The 10,788-nt window shown below is 40.8% G+C and overlaps 1 long non-coding RNA gene across 1 annotated transcript; it reads right to left on the bottom strand.

Annotated features, from left to right (window-relative positions):
• Positions 1-1,061: 1,061 nt before the first annotated feature.
• LOC115300393 lies at positions 1,062-8,533 on the bottom strand. Its single transcript, XR_003912634.1, has 4 exons — positions 8,440-8,533; positions 7,852-7,967; positions 3,504-3,651; positions 1,062-1,158 (listed from the first exon to the last, which is right to left on the bottom strand). It is a non-coding gene; the product is annotated as an uncharacterized LOC115300393 (long non-coding RNA).
• Between the last annotated feature and the right edge of the window lie 2,255 nt (positions 8,534-10,788).

Genomic DNA, 10,788 nt, shown 5'->3' with positions numbered 1-10,788 from the left:
ACCTCTTCAATCCTCTCACAGCACGCTGTCACTCTTCCTATTATACATTGTTCTTTTTGTTTGCCTTTTAAATATTTAATTATTTAATTGCAATAAAAATGCTCTGTAGAAAGGTGTGGTTGTTTTATTATTAGTCGTAGTATAGCGATAATGGGGAAACTGAGGTTCAGAGTGATTAAGCAACTTGCCCAGCATTACATGGTTAGTAAGTGGTAAGCCAGGATTCATTGGAGCATAGTCACTCTGGCTCCAGAGTCCAAGTTATTAATCACCACATCATTCTGCCTCTGTGTGTGCTGCAAATAACAGAAACATGACCCAAAAAAAGCTTAAGTTGAAGCCCTACCCCCCACAAACAAAGAATTCACTGTTATAAGTTCTCCTTTTCTCCCTCCTCTTCACTCTCTCCTTCTCCCCACTGTGCCTTTGCTTTTGTCTGTGCACAACAGATGAAACCAATAGATGTACAGTATGGGGGAAGGGGAGTAATGAATGAAGAGAGTTCAAAGGGAAAAGCCACTGGACCTATGGCTAACTGGCTTTGGAAGACAAAGAAGGAAAAGTCAACAAAATCTTCAGTTTCAAACCTGGTTAACTTGGAAGATGTTCTTGTCCATGATAGAGAGAGACAATTTCAAGGGAAGATAATAAGCTCACTTCTTTTTTTAACCTTATTAAGATATAATTTACATGTAATAAACACATGTTGAGCACATAAGTTGACTTTGGAGAAAGGTCCATCAAGAGATAAAATATTTACAGGTCACCCAAAACTTCCCATGTGCCCCTTCTTTCCCTTGTCATGCCTCACAGCCACTAATTTGATTTCTATTTCTATAGACTGATTTTACCTGTTCCAGAATTTCGTTTAAACAGAATTATACTTCTTCATATGTCCTTTGTAACTAGTTTCTTTCGCTCAGTATAATGGCTGTGAGACTCATCCATGGTGTTGCACATATCAGTAATTTGTGGAGGTGAGGGATGGTGCAAATGGTATCCAATTTTAAGAACAAACCATAATTTGTTTATTCCTTTATTGGTTGATAAACATATGTAGGTTTCCAATTGAGAGTAACTGTAAATAAAGCTGCCATAAACATCCAGTATAGGTTATTGGAGTACAAGAGTTTCTTGTTTCCTTCGAGGTCCTTTTAGCTGGATTAGGAATCAAATTGACAAGAGACAGATTAACAGGAGAAAATCAGATTTAATAGCATACCTATGGGGAATCTGCACAGACATGGCAATTCCAAAAGCAGGCAAAGTGAGGTATGTATGTTATCCTGGACAAAGGAGAAAGGGGTAGGGGTCAGAGACTTCAAAGGGAAAAAATGCAATCCACAGGAAGATGAAAAAGAGTAAATGTTTGGTAAACAAAGGGTTGCTGGGCCACTCAGAAATAATGGGATCTGGAGCATTTGATCAAACAGGCCTTGCTGGTTCCTCCCTCTCTACAATTACCTACTTCAGAGTATAATGCCATTTTCTGCAGTGATAGCTCTCTTCCTGGAGCAGGTCCTCTATCTAAACTCTTTTAAAGCAATTGTAGGGGAGGTAAAGGGCTTTTCCCTAATCTGTTGGTTTTTGATGCCTTTTCATGCCAAAGCGATCCATCTGGGGGGGGGGGGGGGGGGTGAGGGGGTCTGCTCTTGTCCCCTTTTATTGCTAGATATTTTCATTTCTTGTGGGTAAATATACCTAGGAAGCAGAATTACTGGCTCATAGGATTGATGTATGTTAACTTTTCAAGAAACTCCTTTTTCCATTTTATGCTTCGACCAGCAAAGCATGTGTGCCGCTTCCCATCCTTCCCAATCCACGTCGCAGCCAGTCTTTTTAATTGTGTGAATCTGAGACTGTGCGAAATATTATCTTACTGTGTGTATTAAATACCTATTGGTATTACCAATATACCACACCATAAGAATTCACCTTCTTATAAGTATACACACAGTTCAATGATTTTTAGTAAATTTAGACACTTGCAGATATGACCGCAAACCAGTTCTAGAATATTTCTATCATCCCCAAAGTATTTCCTCACATCCACTTGCAATCATCCTCTGCTCCCATTCTCAACCCAAGGGAATCCACCGATCTACTTTCCATCTCTATAAATTCACCTGTTGTGGCTATTTCACTAAATGGAATCCTATAATAGGTAGTCTTTTGCATCTGGCTTCTTTTGCTTATAATATTTTTGAGAACCATCCATGTTGTTGTTTGTAGGTCAAAAACCAGGAAGGTCTGAAATTTTACCCTGATTGCAAGCTAACAAGTTAGCCTGCCACAATATCATGACTGAAGGCACGACACTCCCTGGTGAGGGAGAAAGGACTCCATTACTCATGGCCGAGCAGGCAGCCTGGCCTCACTTTTGTGCTGATCTGTCTGTCCCTCAAGTCCCACAGGTATGATCAAGTGAGGCCACATGAATGTGCATGCAGTGGGCTTAGGTCAAAGCTGAGAAATTCTAAGCTTAGGAAATCCCAATTTTTTTGGAATGAGATTCAAGCAAACCCACTTGACGTTTGCCCTGGAGAGACACATTATGTTTATTACACTGGACATTAAACAAATCTTCCTTCTGTTCCACAGGGAGGCACTAGCTCAGTCTTCCACATCTGTTTGCTAAACAACTATCCTTGGGAAAAAGTGGTCTGAAATGAAGACAATCAGTGCCTTAGACCATGGAGAATTTTCTACAAACAATATATTAGTAGTTTCTCTTTTTTTGGCAAAATAATATTCTATAGAAGTAAAATCTTATATGTAGAAAGAAAGAAAGTTTTTATTTGTTTTTGTGTTTTGTTTTGTAGAGTATGCCGCATTTTATTGAGCTGTTCCTCAGTTGTGAGATATTTGGATTATTTCCAGTTTGGGGCTATGATTCACAAGCATGCCTTTGTGTGAATGAGTAATTTCATTTCTCTAGATTCTTAAGAGTGGGGTTGCTGGGTCATATGGTAACTTAAGGTGAGATTTTTAAAGAAACTGTCAAACTGTTTTTCAAATTGGCTGTATCATTTTACATTCCCATCAGCAAAATATGATGGTTCTGATACCTAAACATCCTTCCGAACACAGAGCATTAGCCATCTTTTGATAGTAGCCATTCTACAGGATTTGAAGTGGTAGCATCTTTGTAGTTCTAATTTGTGTTTCCCTAATGACTAATGCTGTTGAGCATCTCTTCACATGCTTATTAGCTATTTGTACATTTTTCTTGGTGAAAGATCTACTTAAATCCTTTTCTCATTTCATAATTGGATCATTTGTTTTATTTTGGAATTATAAATGTTCTTCCTTCCTTCTGGATACAAGTTCTCTTGCATATATGTGGTCTGCAAATATTTTTTCCCAGTCTGTCTTGATCTTTCATTTTCTTAATGGTGTCTTTTGTTGTTATGAGTTTTTTTAAGTTTTACTGAGATATAATTTACATACCATAAAGTGCACCTGTTTAAAATGTACAACTCAATGGCTTTGAGTATACTTACAGGGTTGTGCAGTATCACCATATTCTTCTTGTAGAATATTTTCATCATCTTCAAAAGAAAGTTTGAACTCTTAGGATCATTCTCCATTCTCCCTTTCCATGTAGCCTCGGACAATAATGAATCTTTCTGTGTCTGAAAACTTCCTATTCTAGACATTTCATATAAAAAGAATTATACAATATGTAATCTTTTATGATTGGCTATATTTACTTAGCACAGTGTTTTTGAAATTCATTCATATTGTAATACATATTAATACTTCATTCTTTTTAAAATCAATGATAATATTCCATTGCATGGATACATCACATTTTGTTTAGCCATTCATCCAGCTGATGGACATTTGGGTTGTTTCTACTTTGGGGCTGTGATGAATAATGCTGCTATGAACATTCATGTGCAAGTTTTAGTGTGGACATTGTTTTCCTTTATCATGGATAGATATCGAAGACTAGAATTGCTAGGTCAGATGATACCTCTATGTTTGACATTTTGATGAACTGCCAAACTGGTTTCCAACATGGCCTCATCTTTTTACATTCCTACCAGCAGTGGGATGACGGTTCCAATTTTTCCACTTCCTCGCCATTACTTGCTATTATCTTTCTTTCTGGTTTTTTTTTTTTTTATCATGGTCCCTCTAGCAGATGTAAATTGGTATCTTATTGTGGTGTTTCCTAGTGACTACTGATGTTGAGCAGCTCCTTACGCATGTACTCATCATTTGTATATCTCTGAAGAAATGTCGATTCAAAAGTCTTGCTCATTTTCTAGTTTTATTATTTTTTTATTGTTGAGTTATAAGAGCTCTTTTACATTCTAGATAAAAATACCTTATCAGATTAGTGGGGTATTTTTTTTGATGTGGCAAAGCTTCTCATTTTGGTGAGTTTGCTTTAGGCATTGTATCTAAGAAGACTTTGCCTCATCCAAAGTCACAAAGGTTGTCTCTCACATTTTCTTCAAGAAGTTTTTTAATTTTAACTATTACACGTAGGTCTATGATCCTACACTGAGGTCTTTAAGATAATTTTTGTGTATTTTGTGAGGTAAGTTCATTTTTTTTGGTATGTGCATATCTGATTGTAGGGATTTCTGCATATGGAGAGCCAATCCCAGCATTTATTTATTGGAAAGGTTATAGTTTGTCATTGAATTGTTTTTGTACCTCTATCGAAAATCAGTTCACCACAACTGTGAGATTTATATTGGACTCTCAATTCCATCCTATTGCCCTACATCCTTGTGCAATCCTACACTGTCTTCACTACTGTGATTCCTGTGTCTTTACAGTGAACTTTGTTAGTGAGGAATAGAAGTTCTTTTTGTTCTTCTTAACAATCATTTTGGGCTATTCTAGTTCCTTTGTATTTTCATATAAACTTTAAGACCATTTTGTCAATACATACAAAAAAGACTGAGATATTGATAGGGATGTATTGAATTTATAAATCAATTTGGGGAGAATTGTCACCCTAACAATATTCAGTCTTCCAATTCATGGACCTGGGATGTGTTTTCCTCTATTTAGATCTTCTTTAATGTGTCCTGTCTATGCACTGTCCTTTATAGTGTATGTCTTCCACTGTTAAATTAAATTTATTGCTACATATTTTTTGATGTTATTGTGAATGCAATTGTTTTATTTATTTTTGGGTTATTGGATATGCATATATAGGAATATACTTGGTTTTTCTGTATAGCTCTCGTGTCTTGGGACCTAACTCAACCTATTCATTAGTTCTAGTATTTTGTCCTAGATTTGTTTGGATTTTCTACATATAATGTTTTTTTTTTTTAAGTTTATTTATTTTGAGAGAGAGAACATGAGCAGGGGAGGGGCAGAGAGAGAGACAATCCCAAGCAGGCTGTCAGAGCAGAGTGTGATATGAGAATTGAACTCACAAACTGTGAGATCATGACCTGAGCTGAAACAGAGTTGGATGCTTAACCAACTGAGCTACCCAGGTTCCCCTGTACATAAAATGTGTCTTATATGAATAAAGACAGTTTTACCCATTTATTTCCAATCTAAATGCATATATGTATTTGCATGACAGAAAGGGTAAGAGGAACCATCCGTGCCTTGTTCCTGATCTTAGAGGGAAAGTATTTCATCTTTCACTATGAGTATAAAGTTAGTTGTATGCAATTGCTCCTCAAGATTTTTCAGAAACACAGCAAACAAGAGTGTACATCTTGATGACAGAGTCCTCTGCTAATCTAATTGGCTTGGCTGAAAGAAGACAAAGAGAACAGGTCAGAGACAGGGATAGAGATGGATACAGAGAAAGATAGAATGGTAAAGGTGTGAACGATTCATGTGAATGCCATCAGCCAAGTTGATTCTGTCAATGGGTTGTAACCAAGAAGGCAAGGAGGGCCTGGAAAGGAAATGATAAAAATCAAGACAATGCCCATTGGCATTCGTCATCAAAAAAATCTTTATGTCAAGGTAAGAGTAAGTGCTATCTTAAACTGAGAGCTGGGAAAAAGAGGCTCCCTGAACTGGCATTATCTGTGTGGGAAATGCTGTTGGAAGGATTGGGACAGGATGTAGACATGCATTAAGGGAGGGCAAATCCCTTCAGTATGAAAACAGAGCTTGAAATATTACATTAGCCAAGTGTACCGGCTGCCCTGTGCATTAAATATTCATGCTAAAATCCCCGTCAATCAACAGGAACAACCTTGTCCCACTCAGATCTACTAAAGATAAGCTGTGTAGGTTATTCAACAAATTACAAGGGAAAGGGGACTTGACTTTTGCTGTCCGGAATGTTGCCAAAGATACATTTGGTACTGAAGATCAGACTGCCCCCTTTCTTGCCTATCTTTTAACAGACATAGTTGCATTACCTTGGAAGTGTATTTAACATGTAGGGGCCACAGTTTTCTCACCTGAAGGATGGAGATAACGGTGCTTATGTCCTCTAAGGGCTATAGTAAGAATCGAATGAGTTAACGTGGGTAAAGTACTGATATCAAACACTCAAGAAATGGGAGCTACTGTTATCTTGATTTCAGGCAGAAATGCATTCATTATCCAACTCATAACCACATCAGCAGGAACCTTAGGCCCCACTGCACCTCACGACCCTACTATTAAATTGGGATGTAGCAGTGGGTTAAATATCCCCAAAGGGTTTTGATTTTGCACAGAGGCTGACACAGGAAGCCATGCTTCCCACAGAGAGGTGGTGGCCTGACCTATGGGGCCAGGGTACAGTGATCTATTGGCCAAGTCTGCTTTACAAAACCCTGTCCTCAGGGGTCTGTGAGACCGGAGCCTTTCCTTACTTGGCCTATGCCATGACGGGCCTGCAGGGAAGGTTAGCCTTTCAGGAAGCTGTGCTGTATGAAGGAAGGCACACTGACCCAATTTCCTGTCCTGCCTTTCCCTCTTATAAACTGAGAGATTGTGCACAGGTCAGGTCATTTCTGTCAATGTTAGTTTCCTATCTCCCAAAATAAGGACAGATCAGATATTTATACATGGGCATGTGGTTTAGCACTTTAATATACAGTCTCCCTTTTGATTCCTGCAAGACTGTGAGTTGCTCAAAGCCAGAATTCTCTCTCTGGATTCACTGTGAGCAAACCGTGCCTAAAAATGTTAAAGGACTTGTTCAAAGTCACAGAGCTCATGGATAATTCCTCCAGACTATACTTTATATATAACAAAATAGAAACTGTGTTATATTTGAGCACTCGAAAAAATTACATTTTGCAGGCATTTAAACATGTATTAATTTTGATTTTGTACATTTTCATTTCGCAGTATATGGCTGTTTTTTTTTTAACTCTGAAACCTTTTTTATAGATCCTTAGGAATTGTGCCTATAACGCCTTGTTACTGTCCCAGTGGGAAGAAACCACTGTGAGCACAGACCTGAGCTTTACATAACAGTGAGAGGAGGAATGGCGAGCCGGCAGATGGTTATGCTGTCTCACTGTCATACAAAACATGACACCGCTGATGGAGGAGATCCCAAACTGAATCCTCTCTCGGAAGCTTAAAAAAAAATACAGACTCTTAGGCCAAGTTTCTCTGCGTGCTCAAGGCCTCATCCCCGGCCGTGCCTCCTCCTACTGGTCTGGCTCGTTTTCCCGAGTCTCCATCTTGCCCCTCGTTTCCAGGGAAAGCTCAGGAAGGGAAGTTTCAGCCACTGCTTCCTCAAACTAGTTCTCTCCTTCATGCCTTCACTCACTGTCTTTGTTAGGTCTAATATCTACCCCCCCCCCATTTTGATACTATCAAATGACAAAACAAAGACAATTTAGTAATGAATTTGATGCTCTTCATTTAAGGGGAAACAACCCATGGGTGGGGGAGTACTGCACTCACCAGCAGTGGAGCGCTTGCAGCGGGATATTTGAGCAAGAGCCAGTGGAAGACGTGACCAGGAAACAGCTTGATTGGCCAGGAGACGGGAATTTCCTTATAAGGCTAGCGGGTCCTATCTTCCAGGGTAAGGTGAGCTAAGAGTTAGTGCTCTGATAGGTGTATGTTAGGTTTTCTTGGCAGTAAGGTGTTTCCTGGAAATGCAGGCTGACTTAGGTTTAGATCTATGACCTGGACCAGGGCACTGTGGGGTGGCCTCCATTTTGTGGGTTTCAACACACGAATTAGCTTTGTCAATCCAGAGTGCTATGTAGACATAGCTTCAAATCACCATTCTGTCAGGATTGCTGCCCTCGGGTCCCTGCACCAGAATTCCTGGAGAGGTCATTAGAGTCCCTCCCCTCCCCTGAGGTCACTCTGCCTCTAAAGTCAACATGTTCTCCCCCTTGGCCCACCCCTGGGCCTCGATTTCTCCCTGATTCAACTCCCTGCCTCCTCTGGGGCCTACCCCCCTCGACATTGCCTCAGCTGCTGCTTTCTCTTGACTGGCTGGCTTTCTACCCTCTGACTACCGACTCGCTTGGGACCCACCTTCTCTTGTTTATGACTGTAAGAGTCACCTTAAGGTGGCGACCGACCGAGCGGCCATTCTGCTGTAGGTCAGTAAGAACTCCGTGCACCAACGACCCCCAGGCCCCTCACCTGCAGACCTGGAATGTCCCGCGCCAGTTTGAAAACAGCCAATCATGAAGCTCCAGCTTCCCATCACCCTGACAGAGGAGGCCACCTATTCCATCCCGCCACATTCCTGAAATGCCCTTATTTGATAATCTGCCCTCTCAAGATCAAACCCAGAACCCCCTCACCCATAAACTCCCCCCCCCCCCGCCCATCGCCTACCAGGCGTGACGTCCCTGACTCCCCACTCCCGGGGTCATGGAACTTCGCCCAGGAATCACAGATCCCAATAAAGGCTTTCTTGGCTCCATAACTTGGTCTCTTTCTTTCATCTGTCTCTGCCTCCATCTATTAAATCTTACAATGACTGGACCTGGACCAGATTTGTGAGGCAGTTTCTCTGGTGGTGAAATATTTCAGAGCAGGTACAAATGATGGTCACTCCCTGAATAGCTGTCCTGTCAGAGCTTGCAGGCCTTATCAATGTCTGATAAGGGAATTCCTCAATGCTGGCAGGTTTCATCAAATGATCCATCCCCTTCTGACATTATGAAATAAATCCCTGAGACAGGTAGGCACAGCAGCCGTTGTGACTGAAGAAGGAGTTTAGGGTGGAGGAAGGCAGACAAAGCAGGAAAATGAAGAGCATTTGTTCAGAGCACTTAAGTATGGAAGGAAGGAGAGCTCAGTGTACTAAGCCGTATGCACTCACAACCAGCCTGTGGGAACAATGTTGTTATTCCAGTTACACAAATAAAGACAGTGGGACTTCAAGACTCTAACTACTTTGTCCCAGGTCAGACTATAAAAAAGCAACTGAACCGGGACCAGAATCCATACTTTGGAATTGGCTCCAAAGCCCATTGATCCATAAGGTCATAACTCCTGGGACTACTGAATGACTACTTCTTTTTAACTTTCTCGGATGATCCCATATGTCTAGAAGTCCCCCATGGAACTTTAAGGAGGCTGAACTTACCTCCGCTGGGCTTCACTTTAGACTATCCTTGCTTTCTGGCTCCACAAAGCCCAAGGAAAGACTTTTCCCTTTGAAGTACAGCTTCTCCCTCAGGTGATGTGTAATATTTGAGGCAAAGCAGGAGCATTTGCCTGGTTCATAAGCACAAGTCCCCGGAACCTGCAGAGATCACGTGGTGCAGCCTGTGCATGCCCGCAGAGGTGGCTTATGTCACAAGCTGGATCTCCGCAGCTTCAGCCGCTGTGAGCTTTTGGGCCCCCGCAGTTGGCCACACCAGTCTTGTATGGATCTGCTTTATAATGCTTCTAACTGGGCTTTTTAATTTTATAAGGTCGCATTTGACTGTAAAACTCATTTCTGTTCCTAAGAGAAGGTTGGTTGTGTGAGGCAGTTCATGTATCAGGAAAACTTCTTTTATGCTCTGGAGTCCTCTGTCTTTGACCAAATGAAAATCACCGAGGAGACAGAAGATTTTAAATGAGAGGAAATGAAGGGTGAGTCAAACGGTAACACTAGACTAGGCTCTTGCTTTTAAAGATAATCCCCCAATAATCCACATGAAGCAAGAATAAAATGCCACAGTTATTAAATGCCCTGAGGTTCTTGCTTTAATCCTTCTTTCCTTAAAAAAGTTATCTGCTCCATATGTACAAACCACTTCCTACCATCCCCCACTCCCTCCACACCAAACCCTCCCCACAGCTGAGAGAGTCATTTATTCAAGGATTTATTTAGTGTCAATCCACAGCCCATCTGCCTTGCAACCAAAAAAAAAAAAAAATTAAAAAGCAAAATATGCTCCCTTTCTGTTCTTTCTTTTTTTTTCCCTGTCTGAATTTTTTTAATAGATTATTGTCAAATTGGTTTCCATATAACCACAGTGCTTCTCCCCACAAGTGTCTTCCTCCATCACCACCACCACTTTTCACCCCCACCCCCCTTCAACCCTCAGTTCTTTTTCAGTATTCAGTAATCAATAGTCTTTCAGATTTTGCATCCCTCTCTCTCCCCAACTCTCTTTCCCTCCCCCCTCCCCCTGGTCCTCCATTAGGTTTCTTCTGGTCTCCTGTTAGACTTATGAGTGCAAACATATGGTATCTGTCCTTTTCTGCCTGACTTATTTCACTTAGCATGACACCCTCAAGGTCCATCTACCTTGCTACAAATGGCCATAATTCATTCTTTCTCATTGCCATGTAGTACTCCATTGTGTATATATACCACATCTTCTTGATCCACTCATCAGGTGATGGACATTTAGGCTCTTTCCATGATTTGGCCAT

Source organism: Suricata suricatta, chromosome 8 (genome assembly GCF_006229205.1).
Source record: "Suricata suricatta isolate VVHF042 chromosome 8, meerkat_22Aug2017_6uvM2_HiC, whole genome shotgun sequence".
NCBI classification, from domain to species: domain Eukaryota; kingdom Metazoa; phylum Chordata; class Mammalia; order Carnivora; family Herpestidae; genus Suricata; species Suricata suricatta.
The sequence above is the reverse complement of the archived record's forward strand: the minus strand, read 5'-3'. Positions and strand labels throughout refer to the sequence as shown.